The sequence below is a fragment of the Vipera ursinii genome (genome assembly GCF_947247035.1).
Source record: "Vipera ursinii genome assembly, chromosome: 1".
NCBI lineage: Eukaryota > Metazoa > Chordata > Lepidosauria > Squamata > Viperidae > Vipera > Vipera ursinii.
In genome coordinates, this window is record NC_139512.1 from 144,450,153 (window position 1) to 144,468,587 (window position 18,435).

Sequence of the window (18,435 nt, forward strand, 5' to 3'; positions counted from 1 at the left end):
TACACAGTCTCCTGGTTTCTAGCCTGGTGCATTAACCACTGGACCAAACTAGAGACCACATTTCTCCAGTACTTTCTATCCATCCCACCTGGACAGCAAGGGAGGGCCTATTGAGGGTTTCCATTATGGAAAGAGGGAGTATGGCACGTTTTCTGTGTAGATGCCCTGCTCCTCCTGGAACAGCTTTCTTGCTGAAGAGCACGTGGCCTTTAGCCACATGGTCTTCTGGAAGCTGGTGAGAAGACAGTTCTTCTGGGGGAGAGGGAGGGAGATTTGGAAAACTGATTTATTGTGCTGCCACTTCTTAATTCTTTAATTATTGGTTCTAGCCTTTAATCAATTCTTGATTTATATCTTCTTTTTAACACTTGAGGGGAGCTGCCTAGTCACACTGATTTCGGGCAGTTGGTGTAATTTTATCAATCAATGCTTAAATACATTTCTCCTCCTCTTGCAGAAATTTGGAGAAATCATATAATATTCAGCCACAAATTTGGTGGAGAATTTAAAAAAAAACAACAAACATTTGTGCTTAACTTGAGTTTATCCTGAATGGGAAACCTTAAATTGCATATCCATTTTCTCAGAACTGGAAAAATCAAAATTCTCTTTTGATTTGATACTAAAAGCAAGGATACTATTCAACCAAGTGTATCCTCATCACTTTTTTTTCAGAGCAACAGAATATTAACGCAAGGAATTTATATGGATTATCTTAAATGGTTCCTTGGGGGAAAAAAAAGAATATTGAGAAAGGAGAATTTACTAGTGCAGAAAAAAATGGCTTGCTTGTGGCCATATTCCGTGGCAAGATCCAGCTATTGCTGGCATATGTCCTATGTTTGGACGATCTTCTTAAGTATAAATAAATTGAGGATAGTTCACTTGATAATTCTGCTATCAGCAAAAATACTCTTATTATGTACAAATATATTACATATACAATTTTACATACAATTTTGCATGTAGGCAGGCAGGCAGGCAGGCAGGCATGTAGAAAAGAAGACTGAGCAATGAAAGGTTGCCTAAATAAATCCTAGGATACTCCAGAAGAACCTAGTAAAATGTTAAAATGATGACATGATCAGGTCTGTAAAATATTTCCAATAGTCATGGAAAAAAGTTCTTTCTTCGATTATTATTCTTTTATTGAAAGATGCTTTGCTTGCATTGTACTCTATTTTAATTAACTAAAGAAAGCACCTTTCTGTCAATATGGAAGGATTGATGAGAAAGATTTTGTATGTTTCTGCTTTTGTACTACAGTCAGTGCTTTTTTTGTAAAAGAAAAAGGTGCCGGAACTCACACATCATACAACCCGTCTTGCCTACCCTTACAAGGTTCCATCCAAAAAAGGTGCCGGAACTCCGTTCTGAGCATTCTATGAGAAAAAAAGCCCTGACTACAGTGTTCCTTTAAGTGCTACTCACTACACTGCTTGAGAAAAGTTTTGTTTTGTTTTTCGTTTTTAGGGTCCCTATCAATGTGTCTAATCCCAGTGCAGGTTGTTCTGCATTATGGAGCTCAGGCATTGATATCATCTCATTGTCTTTGTACAGCAGTGTGCAGCAGCAGCCGAAAAAGATAATACAATCCTGGGTTGTATAAACAGAGGCATAAAATCAAGATCATGCAAAGTATTAGTACCACTTTATAAAACCCTAGTAAGGCCATACCTGGAATACTGCAGCCAATTTTGGTCACCATATCACAAAAAAGACATTGAGAGTTTATAAAAAATTCAGGGAAGAGCAACTAAGATGATCAAAGGCCTGGAAGCTAAAACATATGAAGAATGGCTGCGGGACTTGGGTTTGGCTAGTCTAAAGAAAAAGGCAGATATGATAGCAGTGTTTCAGTATCTGAGGGGCTGCCACAAGGCAGAAGGGGTCAGGTTGTTCACCAGAACACCAGAGGGAAGGAAAAAGAAACAGTGTTGGAAACTGATCAAGGAGAGAAGCAACCTGGCTATAAGGGGAAACTTCCTGACAGTGAGGACTATCAACTAGTGGAACAGCTTGCCTCCAGAAATCATGGGCACCCATCACATAACCGCCCTGAGTCCTTCGGGAATAGGGCGGTATATAAATCCAACTAATCAATCAATCAATCAATCAATCAATCAATCAATCACTGGAGATTTTTAAGAAGAGACCAGACAATCACCTGTCTGAGATGGTGTAGGTTCTCCTGCTTAAGTGGGGGGTGGTACTAGAAGACCTCCAAGTTCCCTTCCAGCTCTATCCTATCCTATCCTTTCCTAGCCTAGCCTAGCCTAGCCTAAATAAACCAGTTCATGCTTTTTGGGATGATCTTGCAAGATGGTGTGCCCTGTCCTTGGAGCATAAATTAACACTATCATAGAACACGGAGAACCCACAAGGAAATGCTTATTCTATCAACATATTGCCTGGCTACTCAAGGCAAGAGAGGCCATATACTGTTTTGTCTTCCCCTGAACCTTGTTCCAAAGCATTTTAGTGCAGATAACAGTTGCTTTTCAAGTGGATGAGTCCAACTTAGTCAATAGTTTTGTGCCATACATAAACACATGCATGCTCTGTTTTATATTTATATTTATTGCCCACCACGGTTTAGAGCAATTTTAATCCAGAGAAGTCTTCTGTAGACCAAGCAACCATGAAATAGTACGATGCACTTCAACTTACTAGTAAATTTGTGGCCAGTTCAAAGCCTCTTTATTTTCCTGATGCCCAGCTATTGAATTGTTGTGATAATTTATGTTGGCTTGATTTGGAGGATATCATTAAATACCTGAAATTAAATCATTTTTCAAGCAGATGCATCCTAAACTGGCAAAGCTTCCCACTGTATAACTTCAAAAAATCTGGGTTCATCCAAAATGCCCCAGGATTAGGAGGACAGATTCTAAAAGTCTGTTCTGCTACTCTATCCCTCCCAACTTTTGGTAGAGGGTTCCTGCTACTAGAATGTACAGATAAAGCCTCATTGAAGAGATTATTTAGCAATTCAGTTGCATGAGCTGTTTTTCCCAGCATGACTGAGAATTTGTCAGGATTCCTGAGACAGATTTGAATGTGTGGATAGGTATTTGGATGAATAGATGGAGGGAAACACTGGCTTTTTCTTTAAATTCAGACTTTTCAGCTTTTCCCAGAAGTGTTTAGAACATTTGCCATGAAGTTGAGAAATCACAAAATGTTTGTGGTTGAGAGCGCACGTACGATACATTCCCAAAATAGCACCAGGAAAATGACTGCATATCAAATGATCATTTTTAAAAATGTATATGTGTGTGTCATTCACTCCTTGGCAATTTTATCAGTCCAGGCTTGCTTTCAAGTCATGTCAAAGATTAAAGGCAGAGGGAGAATTCTGAGACTTGTCAAACAAGGAAATTCCAAGCAGGAATGTAAAGCAATGTGCTTTATTGACAGATCATTGTGGTTCATTCTTCCTGGAGCTGCCAAGGAATGTGATCTTGTTGTGAAGCACAGCCCTGCTCTCCTTTGTAATTCTAGTTCAGAGTTCCTTGGCAGCTGGCCTAATGTAAGAAACCTAGAATGAGGGCCAGTGAATTGCAGGTTCAAGATTATCTTCAGTTAGTCATCAAAACCCATCCAGTGACTTTGAGACCGTCACACAACCCCTGTGTAAGCTATCTTGAGTTGTAGAGAAAAGGGAAAATACTGATGAATTTGTATTGCCAAAGTGTTGGGAGATTATCTTCTGAAGCAGTTTCTTGTGTTGGGGGATGATTAAGAAGAGAGGGGAAAGCAATGGATGTAGATATATGATAAGTCTTCACCTCAAAGGTGCTTTTTCAAAAGGGAACTGGATTCTCTTTCTTTTTGCTTGAAGACTTTTTGCTTCTCATCCAAGAAGTTATTCAGTTCTCCATGACAACCATGACCTGGATGACTGAGAATCTCCATAGATGATTAGTCTTCATGTTGACAATTAATTTAACATACTGTGTAGCATCATACAGGTTGGTGATGACAACCAGGCCAGTGCAGTAGTTAGGTTTCTGGACTAGATACAGGAAAAGTAGGAGAGCTAGTCCTCCTTTAGCTTTCCATGAAAGCTACTGAGGTACCTTTGAGCCAGCCTCTCTTCCTTGACCCAACCCACATGATAGAGTTCTTATGCAGAAAATAGGAGATTTTTAGTCGAGAGACAAACAACTAAAATCAGGAAATAATAATAATAATAATAATAATAATAATAATAATAATAATAATAATAATAATAATAATAATTATTATTATTATTACAACAACAACAACAATAATAATAATAATAATAATAATAATAATAATAATAATAATCCCCCAGTGAGACACTACATTGACGTGGTTGTGGGGCTTGCGTACTCTGAGGAAGATGAGAGCTATGTCAGAGGTTCAACCATACTGGACAGGTCTCATCAAAGGAGTCAGACAAAGAGTGTCTCTCCCATAAAAAATATAGGTAAAGGTAAAGGTTCCCCCGCACATGCGTGCTAGTCACTGTGCGATGATCAATAATAATAATAACAGTTATATTATTAAGCATGAGCTTAAAGGTGGTGTGGGTAGGAATATTGCTTTTTTATTATTTTCGTATAGGACTTTTATCCTTGTAAGCCACCTGAAATCAGTGAGAATAAGCTGGGCGACCACATACATTTTCTTAAATAAATACATATGGAAATCTAACAATAGATTTTTTTTGTTCTCCCCCTCAAAACAGAGTGAAGGCAAGGTAGGTAATGGATTACCAGACATAATAAAAAGGGTTATTTGAACAATACAATCCTTGTTGCTTCCTATCACAGTATTGCAAAGAAATACTTGACAGTTTGTGTTCCTTAATCAGGGTCATTTTTCTAGCTAGAGTTTTTGGAGAGTATCTGTGAGGTAAGGATTGGCAACTCAGGGTCTTCTTGGAATGGCAGATTTAATAAATTATCATACCTCTCTTCAAATATCGTGCATCCAATGGACTGACTTTATTGACTGTCTTTGAGACACTGAAGTGAGCAATCTTCTGCTCCATAAAGAACAGGGACTAAGAAAAGATGGGGTAGAATTCTAGAGGAGTGGGTTTTTTTTCCTTTCTAAATCACAATAAAGTAAAACAATGCCATCACTTTTCATGTGAAGCCAGGTGTTTTTTTAGCAGATAACTAGAGGAATGAAACAGCCTCCTGCCTGCGCAAAGGGAAGTGGGATGAAAAACATAAAACATATAAGACAATTGTCTGTTTAACCTTGAAAAGCCAGACTGCTGCCATCTTTGAGAAATTGACTGGGTTATTCCTTTCACTGGGTCTTGCAACAGAATCAACAGGCAAGGAACTTTAGGGACTTTGGGGTTAACAATTTTTTTACGTGTCTCCCCTCCCTTCTAATTCTTATCTAGTCTTTCCTGGCTTTGAATATGTAAACATTATGTTTGTATATTTGTTTATTTTGCAGTAGTTTTGTACCATCCATCTGTGGCAGACTCCTGGCTGTTTGCAATATGCAACACAGAAAAAGGAAACCATTAAACCATTAAAAACAACAGCAACACACTAAGTAGAATGGCATGATATGTGAGCATTTGCAGTAAGTGGACTAAAAGGACAAAATGAAATGTCACATGTACACCTGCTGCTAAAAATAATAATGCAGTTGTACTCATGCAAAACATATGTTAGACCAGAGCCTATGTATAATTTTAACATGCAATTAAAAATCTAATTTTCTCCAGGTTTGAGTTGCTCTTTTCATTCATTTACTACTATTATATCCATTCTCTCCTTCACATTCTTAGGTTTTCAGAGCCAGTTAAATAGCAACTTTCTCAAGGATCAAAATCAAGATACTGCTGCTTTCAATATCCTCTTAGATAGCCAAGAAAAAAAATATCAATAGAAATATGGCTCCTAGCATTTAATAGTAATGTAGCACTAGCAGTACTTGAGAGCTGATTCTTGCAGTACACGAGGAATACATCTGTTTTCATTGGAAAATAAGATCAGAACTGATCTCTCTAATCCACAAAATGGCAGATTTTCCTATCTCCGCAAAACTTTGTGAAGGCTTATAATTCTCTTTTGATTCAAATGTGTTGAGAGGATTTGGGGATTTGGGTAGGGGGACGTAAAAGATTCCACTTCTAACGATGTTTACTTGAGAAAACAGGATTGTAAAGCCTGAAAGGAATTTATAAATCCCAAGAGCTCTGAATTGTTGTTTCCAAAATGCATTTAGAAAATAACTTCTAAATCTTCTCCTTCGAGCTTAAGTACAGCTGTTGTTTAGTAAAGCAGGCAGCATTTTCTTTGCTTTCCTCCCTGTTTACTTTCTCTGGAGATCTTCTGTGGTAAACAATAGAATTTAATATCATGTGGAAAATTACATGGTTGCCACTTATCATTTCTTGGTAAATACGTGACTTGCAGTGTGGCTTCTGTAAAAGTGTATGATCAGTTTATGTGGTCTCGTATATGTTAAAATGAAGGTTTAAAGGAAGGCCACGCAGAATTTGATTGGGGTGCTGTAAATTGTGATTAGGTACAGATTAACAGATTATCTTGAATAATCTGTGGGGTTACTGGAAGAATAGTGTAAGATTATTTTACTGTTAACAGAAGTTATGCAGAGGTTAAGCATTACACTTTTTATTCCCTCTATATTTGAAGTACCGTTTTAGGGAGAAGCACAGAAACTCCCTCAATGGAAAAAAGATAAAGGCTTCCCCCACCCACCCCTTATCATCTCCCCTTCCCTGAATGAGCAATAAGTTTTTGTGAAACCTGGCATTTGTCACAGAAGAAAAATGATTCAGGATGAAACTGCTGGAGCTTTTCAGTACAGTGCTATGTATGATTTTAAAACTCAGAATTAAGCTCCAGTTGGTATTCAGCCGAGGAAAGAACTAAAAAGGATTTCAGGCTTTTCATTCCTGTAGTTGTAAACAGATGCTAAGCAGGTACTCTCAGCTTCAGCTCAAGAGATGTGGAAATTCTTTTGGGCTGCATTTTGAAATGTTTTCACTCTTCCTTATGGCATGTGGACTCTTTTTCACAGAGAGATGCCCAGCCCAAGACATTTTGCTGCACAAGGCCAAAAACAAAATGACTTCCCTCTCATTCCCTGTAAAAAGAAAAAGAAAAAAAAGGGGGGGGACTGGCATCTTACTGGCAATGAGAGACCACCAGGTTAGCTCAGGGAGTATAGGATAATGGCGTTCTCTAATGGAAGGGAATGGCCCAGAGGTAAAAGATATGCCAACAGGAGAGCTATCATGACTAAATGCATTTATCCAAGGCAATTGTTCATATATTGCAGAAGAATAGATGGAGGGAAGAAGTTGCATAAAAGGAACAATTGCATGGCCTATGACTCTGAGGTTGTGGGTGAATCCTGTAAAAGCACTGGTTGAACATTTCCTGCATTCCACAGAGATGCCTCTTAACTCTTCGAAAAGCCCTCTGTGCAACATGAGGTAGAATTAATTGTGGCCCATTCGACTTGTTATGTTTCGGGATCGGTGAGGCATTGACGAGGCAGTACGGTGAAACAGCAACATGTTTATTAGGTTAACACAGAAGCAGCAGTAACTGCTGCTTAGCTTCTATTTATACGGACCACCGCTAGTCAGCAGCCAATGAAATTAAAGCGGTAGTTCCCGCCTAAAATGCAAACTAACAATTTCGGAGACAAGCAGTCTGGAGTTTAAACAGCCACGGCCATTAACAATTATTCAACAGTTTACAAGTAATTTATATCAATATATAACACCACTGTTTCAAATATCCTCCTTAAAAACCTGGCAGATATGGGAAATGATTATGATGACAAAACTCACCTGCCTTTTAGGACTCAAAAATGGTGCATAAACATTAAAATGTGTAAGGTGGAAATGAGCTGCAGACTCTCAAGATACATCATCACAGTCGTTTAACTCTAGAGTTAAATTCTAGCGACTTAAACTATTTAGGGATGGAAATTTTGATTCAGATTTGCTCTGTAGAAGAGTTTCCAAGAAAGGTTTATTGCGGAGGGTCATCTGAGCAGGCATACTTCCCAAATATGAATGTGAGGCAGACACATTTTATATATTTTTATATCCTACTATTCACAAACACTTATGACCTTCTTTTTTATCACCCTTTGGAATGTTTCTTATCTGTTTTTTTTATCATAGGTAGTCAAGGTTGACTCAGCCTTCCATCCTTCCGAGGTAGGTAAAATGAGGACCCAGATTGTTGGGGGCAATTAAGCTGACTTTGTAATAATGCCGCTTGGGGGGTGTATGAAAGCCCTAATAAGCAGGCATATACATAGAATGAAGGCTACTGCTAAGCATGTAAGTCGCCCTGAGTCTTTGGAGAAAGGCGGGATATAAATGGAACTAAAATAAATAAAATAAATAAAAATAAACCTCTCTTTCCAGGATCTGCTGTGTATCTTTTTCACCTCAGCCTAGTGGATAATTTGGTGCAAGTGTATTTACAAAAGCCCTTAGTGTTTAGCAGATCTTAAAATTCCCTCCTTTGCTATGACTAGTTGTTTATCTGTATTAGTTAGTTACAATTCTGAAATTGTCTTTCGTGTTGGAAATATCCAAAAGGTGGAATTCTACTTTCATCTCTGGAAGACGGGAGATAGGTTTCATTTATTTTTCCCTTCCATTGAACAGAGTTGAGTTTCTTTGTTCTGTCTGAAAATCCCCTCCATAGACAGTGGGACCTTCTAGAACAGACATGTCGAACTCGCGACGTCATGTGATGTCACGCAACATATCGGGACAGTTTTGCCATTGTCGGCAATGGGGTGGGCATGGCTTCTGGATGACGCATCCGGCCCGTGGGCTGGCAGTTTGACACCCCTGTTCTAGAACAAAAAGAAGAATAGAGATTCCAGATCCCTTCGTCCAAAATTTAAATGGATTTTGTTATCAAATCACCAGTTAAGAGCAAAGATAATTTTGTGACAGTTTGGTGGTTTCTGAAAGAACAAAGGTTGCAGGTATGGTCTCTCAGGATTAGTTTCATCACTGGTTTTTCATTATATTTTGAAGTAAGTGGCTAACTTCCTTGTGATCCTTGTGCTTTAAAATAAGCAGTAGCCTTCTGATAGAGGAATGTCTCCTGTTTCTTTTTCAAATGTAGAAAAGGAGGAAAAGTTACCTTAGGTCCCCCCAAAAGTCAGGATCGGTTATTGTAATGAGTAATTTTTCAAGGTTTGGGTGGCACTACAGAGCTTAACCTTTCCATTGCATCAAAGAAAACTAGAAAAAGTAACACAGATGAACACTATGTGCTCATGTGATTCTGCAAATTGGACCCATGGTCTGTTTTTGACAAACAAGTGGAAATGAGATGCAGGAACGAGTTTAAAGACTATATTTATTCAATCACGAACAACCCACTGAAAATGTTATAGTAAAATGCTAAAGAAATTGACCCAGATGTTCACAGGTTGAGCCATGCAGTCCAGTTGCAAAGTCAACAGCTAAATGTGAAAAAGTTGGAATGGGCAAATCTTGAGCTTTCCTGGAATGTTTTTTTTTCAGTTTTACTTTTTAGTATTCTTAACACTGTGAATCAATATAGAGCTTAATCCATGATCATTTTAATTTTATACATAATTGTATTTATGTAACATCACATTTTAGCTGGCTCTAATACATATGATCCATGACTATGTAAAATTGCTTGTTTAAACTTTTTCGCATCACGAAACGATATTGGAAATCAAGTAACTTTCTAAAATAAAATTAAATGGTCTTCCACGTTGTTCAGTTTTGTATTATTATTATTATTATTTTGGCAAAAGAGCAATGCAAGGAAAATGCAGTGTTCCTTTAGTAAATTCAATTTAAAGTCTGTTTTCCATCCTGTTAAAATGCACATATTTTACATGCATAATCTGTCACAGTGGTTAACATCACTACAAAAGATTCAAACTGAATTTTAAGCACATAAATCTTCACGGAACCAAACAGTGTGTTTCTAAAATGTGCAGGAATAAAATCAGCTGCTAAACAATTCAGTTCAGTCATTGTTTGATATGGTTTGTAAAGTTGCCATTACACCTAATCATGTGGTCTTTATACGTATCTGGTTCTCAACTGGCAAAGGAAAAAAAACCCCACAGAAGTAGAATAAACACGCATTTTATAGAGGGCTTTGTTCCATCTGAAGTATTCTTTGCTTCACTGTGACTCACTTTTCAGCAGCCCCTGAATGTATGCTCCTAACTGAACCTGGGATGCTAAAAATATTGTTCAGTTGATACAGAAAACATTATCCAGTTTGATACAGAAAGTCCTCGACTTAGTGATAATAGTGACCATTCAAAGTTACAACATCACTGAAAAAAGTGACTTATGAGCCATTTTTCACGACCATTGCAGCATCCTCATGGCCACGTGATCAAAATTCAGAAGCTTTGCAAGTGGCTGATATTTATGACCTTTGCAGTGTCCCAGGGTCACGTGATCAACTTTCACGACCTTCTGACAAGCAAAGTCAATGGGGAAGCCAGTCTCACTTAACAACCGTGTTACTTACTTAACAACTGGAGTGAATCACTTCACAATGGTGGCAAGAAAGGTCGTAGAAGGGGGCAAAATTCACTTAACGAATGTTTCCCTTATACACAGAAATTTTGGGCTCAAATGATGGTCATAAATCGAGGACTTACCTGTATACCTGAGTTCCAACTCTTTAAGCATCGGACCGGAGGATATGAACAAGTCTTTCTGAAACCAGATAGCTTTAAATTTTTGTGCCCTTTTGTGCACTTCCCTTCTTCTCCTCATACCTTTGTTGCTTGCTGGTATGCTGAGTCACATTCTGCTGCAAGGTCAAGGTGGAGTTTGTAATATTTCCCTCTTCCAACTGCCAACCACATGAAGCCAATTACATCTAGAAAAAGACGACCGTCCCAAGGTCACTGAAGTATTTTTTTTTATAATTATGGCTATAACAGAACGAGGAGGAGGGGGGAGGAGGAGGGAAAGAAAAAAGAAACTAAAGACTTTGTTTCTTAAATATAAAAAGATACAGGTAGCCCTTGACTTATGACCACAAGTGCCTGGAGGGCACTTTATCAAGCAGTGCCCGGAGGCAGACGGCCAGCCTGCGTATAATAGCAATAGTACTTAGACTTATATATCGCTTCACAGTGCTTTACAGCCCTCTCTAAAAGGTTTGCAGACTTAGCATATGGCCCCCAATAATCTGGGTCCTCGTTTCATGAACCTCGGAAGGATGGTAGGATGGGTCAACCTTGAGCAGGAGACAGTCGAACTGCTGAATTGCAGGCAGCCGGCAGTTAGCAGGATTAGCCTGCAGTACTGCCGTCTAACCACTGTGCCATCACAGCTCCCAGGGATATGTAATGATATCATCAATATGGATGGGTGAGGAAATGGAGCAAATGTGTGATTATGTATTGGGTCACTACCTTTCTGTGATGGTAGAACACAATGACAAGGTGTAATGTGTCTCTTCCAAGCACTACTTAAACTGTACCCTTTCTTCCAAGAGATTTTTCATTAGTCTGCTTCCACTAAACAAAAAAGCAAGACAATTAAAAAAAAACATTAGATTGCATATTGCCGCCTACCCCCACACCACAAAAAAAATCTGAGTCCTCATTTTACCCACCTCGCAAGGATGGAAGGCTGAGTCAACCTTAAGCCGGTGAGAATCGAACTGCCAAACTGCAGTCAGCCGGCAGTCAGCAGCAGAATTAGCATGCAGTACTGCACTCTAACCACTGCACCACCATGGCTCTATAAGCCAGTTTACTGCTAGTGACTAGTGTGGTTTGCCTTTGAAACCTTTTCCTGTGCCTTGCTTAGTTGTGCAGGTAGTTCTCAAGTTACAACCACAATCGAGCTCAAAATTTATGTTGCTAAGTGAATGATTTGTTAAGCCCCATTTTACAACCAGTCTTGCCATATTTGTTAAGTGAATCACTGCAGTTGTTAAGTTAGTAACATGGTTGTTAAGGGAATCTGACCTCCCATGGAATGTGTTTGCCAGAAGGTCGCCAAAGGAGATCCCGTGACCCTGGGACACTGCAACCGTTACAAATATGAGTTCAGTTGCCAAGGGTTTGAATTTTGATCCCGTAACCATGGGGATGCTGCAGGAGTTGTGAGTGTGAAAAACGGTCATAAGTCACTTTTTCAGTGCCACTGTAACTTTCAACGGTCGCTAAATGAACTGTTGTTAAGTCAAAGACCACCTGTATAGAGGTCTGCCTCTCCTGCCCTTCCATCAAAGGAAAGAAAGAAAAATGGATAAACAAGATTACTTCTCCAGTTGTAACTGGAGGGCCACCTGTACAACTAAGCAAGGCACAGGAAAAGGTTTCAAATGCAAGCCACATGAGATACAAGCTGCAGGCTGGCTTATATGCAGGCTGGCCATCTCCCTCCAAGGCATGCTTTATAAATCGGTCAGAGCTGTGCCTGGAGGGAAGTGTTCTGCAATTTATATGCCTGCACTTGGTTGGAGAAAGAAGAAGGCTATTGGAATTCACTTCCCAATGCAATAGCTTTCTCCCTCTCTAGACAATTGGGGAGCAGTAAAATGTAGGAGTGCCTGTTACTCGTCCCAGCTTCTGCCAACCTAGCAGTTCGAAAGCACGTAAAAATGCAAGTAGAAAAACAGGGACCACTACGGTGGGAAGGTAACAGCGTTCCGTGCACCTTTGGCGTCTAGTCATGCCGGCCACATGACCACGGAGACGTCCTTGGACAAGTGCTGGCTCTTCGGCTTTGAAACGGAGATGAGCACCGGCTCCTAGAGTTGGAAATGACTAGCACGCATGTGTGGGGGAACCTTTACCTTTACCTTTAAAATGTAGGATAGATTAGCAATGGATGGTTTTGCACTTTTATCTAATTTGCATGTATCCCAACAAACATGCTTCCTATTGATTAGATGGATGGTCTCAGGCCTTGCACCACTTCCTTCCTCTCTCAGTTCAGTTCTCTTTCCTTTCTGATTTTGACCTGCCCATTCTGGCTCTCACTAGCTGACTCTTTTTCCACAATGAAGGATAACACACTCTTACCTTAGGTAGACTTAAATAATTCAGGCTTATCTATCGCTCTGCTGTTTTCTGAAGTGTATCTTTCTTTTCTTTCGTAGAAACACCAGTCTCAAGGAAACATTCTTACAAAAGTTAGACTCTTGATTTTATTGCCATTTCTTTCACTTGACCAAACTTATCAACAGAAGAACGGATTTGGACATTTATTCCAGCTGTTCTTGCTTATCTCAATGCCTCAGATACTCCAGTTTCCTGTGTAGGTCCTGGCTTTTTTCCTCCTCCTCCTCCTCCTCCTCCTCCTCCTCCTCCTCCTCCTCCTCCTCCTCCTCCTCCTCCTCCCCCTCCTCCTCCTCCTCCTCCTAACAATCTTGACAAAAAAGGGAATTTAGAAAATATTCACTGGAAGACAGAATCACTCAAGGATCACTCAAGGAAACTGATGGACAAAAGGATCTAGACTAAGGCCTTTTTCTGCCAGGCTGAGACAAGAGGAAAATATTGCTTTCATCCCCACATTCTTTGTAAGCAAGTTATCTAAAGTCACATCTGAATTTATAACACTACTGTACTGGGGACAGTAGCTTGTTCTCCACCAAATTGGGCTAGCTGGCTATCAGGACAGAGAGCTGATTTCAGGCTCCACCTTTCAAAACATTGTCCGATTCCCTTCTTAAGGTAGTTGTCTCGCTGGCTAATTCAAGAGTGCAGAACCTCAGGGGTCAGGGTCATATGTCATCTCCTAAAGTCTTGGAGATGGCCTTCAAAAGGTTCTGCTATTTAAAATTTGTACTGAGACAGAAGAAAAGTTTTAACTTTTTAAGATAGTGTAATAGTTGAAAATAATTAATTCCATTTAACATTCAAATATAAACTTTATATACTTCTGAGGGAAGTCAGCTCCCCAGAGAAGGAAATATTAAAAGGGCAGGAAAATATATTTCCTAAAAACAAATTGAAGAACCAGGAAAGCATGCCCAGTTTGCTTAATAGCCCTAGCTCTCCCTCTCCCAAGCTCTGTACAAATGCAGATGTAGGAGGCCCCAGCTAGAAGCTTAGGAAAGACAAAGACATACCCTAGCCCCAGGGAAGCAGGGGCTGGGACATACCCACAACCATCAAGAATCCTAGAAGGGCACACCTGGACTCAGGTCAGGATATGTGACACAGGAAATACCCTCAAACAGGAAGAGGAAATATCTCCAAACAATAGAGTCTAGGGGGTATAAAAACCCACTCCCCACATGTGCTCAGTTCTTTTCTGCTGGATCCATCTTTCTGTCTGGCTTACCTCTGCAATAAACTGTAACCTTCCCAAAGCAGTCTCCATGTTGTTTATCCCTGGCATGGATGGAACCATGATGAAGACTTTTCTTCCTACAATTTCATCATGACCCCACTTGCTTATTGGAGTGGGGCACCAGCCCTTGATGCGCAGGCAACCTGGGGTCCTCTGTACAAATAAGACAGAGTAGTCACGGTCTGATGGATAGGTATGTAGACCTTAGATGGAAGCAGCCTGCCTTTTTATATGGTCTCCTTGTTTGTTAGTTGCTTTGACGAACTCAAATGATCTCTTCCCATACTCTTCCCCTACATCTAATGCAGAGTTCATTAAAATAAGCTTCAGTCTACTTGGTACCATTCAGCTATTGCTGATAGTTTTCCACCTACAGACATGGCTTCTTTATGACACAGTTGTTACTTAAAGGCACTGTCACCTGGATCTTTGCATGTAATTAAAAACAAGCAAATAAAAGAATTCATCTGTGTCCTTGAAAAGAAGGACTTTTTGATGCCTCAGTGATATATTTGGAACAATGGTGGGCCAGGGGCTGGGCAGGAAGGAAGTATTCAGAAGAACATGAGCTCATTCAGATGTAGATAGCTTATGAAAAAGACCTTGAAAGGAATAAGATGGTTCAGGAAAGGAATGCAACTAAGTAAAGGGATGGGAGGAATTAAGAGGCAAAATGCTGGGGAGTAACTTATTTGTACTTTGTGAGCCTGTACACTCATTCTGTGGCCTTTTGGTTTTTGTTTTTTTAAAAAAATCAGATTCTTTCTTACATGATCAACAAAAGCATTTCCCAACTTTGTGCCCTTATATTATCATCCTTTTTAAAAATGTCTAATCTGTTTATCTAATCAAGAGAAATGGTTTTCAACTTTGTGTCCAATTGGTTAATAGACCACCTCTCATGAAAGTTTCCCGTATCCTAATCCCCATGCCTTCACAAAATAAAGCAAATAAATAAAATATTCTCTGTGTTATCTTTTGCTGAATCCTTTCCATTGTGGAAATGAGTCTGAGAATATATATGCATGATTGTTACATTGCATAGCAGAATTGCTATAGGTAAAGCATTAACCTTCTCAGGTTTTTGTTTCAAAATATGTTACACAAGCAACACAATGAATCATTCCCAGGCAAAGCAAATTCTGCACTGGATCCATGAAAATGACATTCTCCATCCTCAGAAAAGCATGTTGTCAAAAGGTGTTTGATTATTTGATTGCTAGTGAGAACTTGCTTTATAAACAGTTTGGGGAAAAATTTAATTTTAAGTTAGAGTAAGACACTTTCTTCACTGATTCAGCAGAACTTAATCTATAGGTTCTTTGCCTGACAGATTGAAAACTTTTGTCCTATTGAAAGAAAAAATCTTCATCAGGGTCCAGTCCAAACCGGGAATAAATAAAATGGAGACTACTTTAGGAAAGAAGGTTCTTGTTTATTGAATTGCCAGAAACTTCAGTGATAGCAAAATATTTCTGGGGTGGCTGACCACATGAAGCTGGAGCGGTGGGTTTTTATACCTTCTTGGACTTTTGTGTTTGGAGTTGTTCTTGTTCCTGTGGCATGAACTTTGACCTGAGGTTCAGTGTGCCCTTTTCGTATTCTGATGGTAGTGGGTTAATCCAATTATGTCCTAAAAGTCATGTCCTGCTTTCCTAAGGCTGTGGCTGATGGCTATGTCCTGTGTTGGATTTTTTAGGTGAGGGGTTGCTGGTTCTAATCCTATCACTCTGCTATTGTTAGCTATCAGTTTTGCTGCAAGGGATCTTGAAAGATCCTGTCTTGAATGGGTTTTTGCAGGTAGCATTTGCTCATGAATTGGGGCCTTAGACTTTCTGAATGGGATTATCAAATCTGTATTTCTACAGAGCTGGCCTGGAGAGTTTCTGTTTGGGGCTATTCAGAAAAACTGGGCCTGTTTTTCTGACCTTAAGTTCCTTTGGAGAAATATAATCTGCCTTTTTAATACCCCATCTAATATTTCCTTCTCTGGGGGTGTGTGTGCTGACTTCCCACAGTCCTTTCCTTACCTCTGTGATTGCTGCCTTAAAAGGAGCATGGAGGAATGCTTTAAAAAAATATTGTAGCAAAGCTTCTGAACGTGTATCTGGCTAAACTTTGGCAGGGTTAATGTTCTCAACCCTGGCAACTTTAAGACTTATAGATTTCTATTCTGAAACATGGCTGGTGGGGGAATTCTGGGAGTTGAAGTCCACAAATCTTAAAGTCCACAAGTCTTAAGTTTGCCAAGACTGGATACCTGTTTCACATTTTGTAGTCACATCCTGACAAACAAACAAACAAGAAAGGTTCAGCTGGAGGCATTTTAGTGTTTCCCATTTGCAGCCCATGGTTAAATTTTAAATCAAATCTTGAATGAGATTTTTTTTGCTATCAAATTTTGAAGTTAACTTGGAACTTGGCTGATTTGCACATCTCTAGCCTATACTACTTTATACCATATCCTCACATAATCTATGGCAACTTTCTCATTTTAAAGGCAATGATGTGGGGAGAAGACAACAAACACACACAAAAGAAGAAAAATAAAAAGATGCTCTCCTCTTTTTCTTTCCTTCCTGCTTGTCTTTATCTTGGCCTTGTTTATTTGTTCATTTTGGCTAGATAAGGAGAGGAAACGTATCTGGGTTTGTTTATGTAGTGTATTTCAGTGCATAAGAGTGGTTTATGCAGACAGGGAATTTTGCAGATGGGACTTTATAATGGATTATCATATTATGTCAGTCGGTCTGTCTATTATTACTAGCACTGACAAAGTTACCTAGGTGGGTAATGAAACATCTGCCAATGAAAAACAGAACTTGGAGAACTTCTACAACTCAACATACCAACCCTGAAAAATAATTTCTTTACCATCACAATATAAACCTAAATTAGACTGCAATGTTACTAAAATATAATACAGGTAGCCTTTGTTTAGTGATTTTCCTCATCTAGTTACTGTTAAGCAATTATGGTGGTGATAAAAGAGTAACTTTACACCAATCCTAACCTCAACTTTGCAGGTCTATAAAGCAAGGGAAAGCTGAAGTATGATCATAAGCAAAGACATGGTTTCACTTATTTTATTTTATTTATTTATTTTAATTTCATTTATATCCCGCCCTTCTCCGAAGACTCAGGGCGGCTTACAAGCTTAGCAGTAGCCTTCATTCTATGTATATGCCTGCTTATTAGGGCTTTCATACACCCCCCAAGCGGCATTTTTACAAAGTCAGCTTATTGCCCCCAACAATCTGGGTCCTCATTTTACCTACCTCGGAAGGGTGGAAGGCTGAGTCAACCTTGAGCCTGGTGGGATGCGAACCTGCACTAATTGCAGGCAGCTGGTGTTACTTAAGGAGGCATTAGCCCACTGCTCCACCAAGGCTCTTAATATCCACTTCACTTAATGACCATGTTGCCAGTCCCAAATGTGCCTGCAAAATGAGGATTATCTGTAATCAAAATAGCACTGTGCCTTAATGATGCAACCCAATAGGTTCCCAATGATCACCATCTTTAAGCCTCTTCAGAAACCCAAACAGAGAGAAGCAATCTGGAACTGAATATTAGCACCCAAGCTGTTGCATCTTAATAACTCGACGTGAAACATATACAATTATGTATACTAATCTTCTATTTTAAATTTCCAGTGTTATGAATGCTCATGTTGCAATAATATGATTGAAATATAAAACACAGGAATGTAATCTTTTAACTTCAATTGACAAAATATAAATACAAAATATGAGTACCAAATGCATCATGGTTCGCTAGTTAAGTATTGTCCAATCGTTATGTTAAATAACCATTTTTCTTTCTCGGAAATGTAATGTAAACCAGTTTGCATTTTATGTAAAGTATATTTGCATAATTTTTTTATTCATGAGTTCTAAATTGATCATTATTTTTGAAGGACAGCTTCTGTAAAAAAATTATATAGAGTTTGTGTTTTTCCCATAATAATAATCAAACTAGTAAACATTTTAAAAAATGGCTTAAATGCAGCATGGTGAAGATAATATTTTGAATGTAATGAGTGGGTTTTGCTATGGAAATGCAATTACATTTAAATTGGTAGTAATCATATATGAAATAAC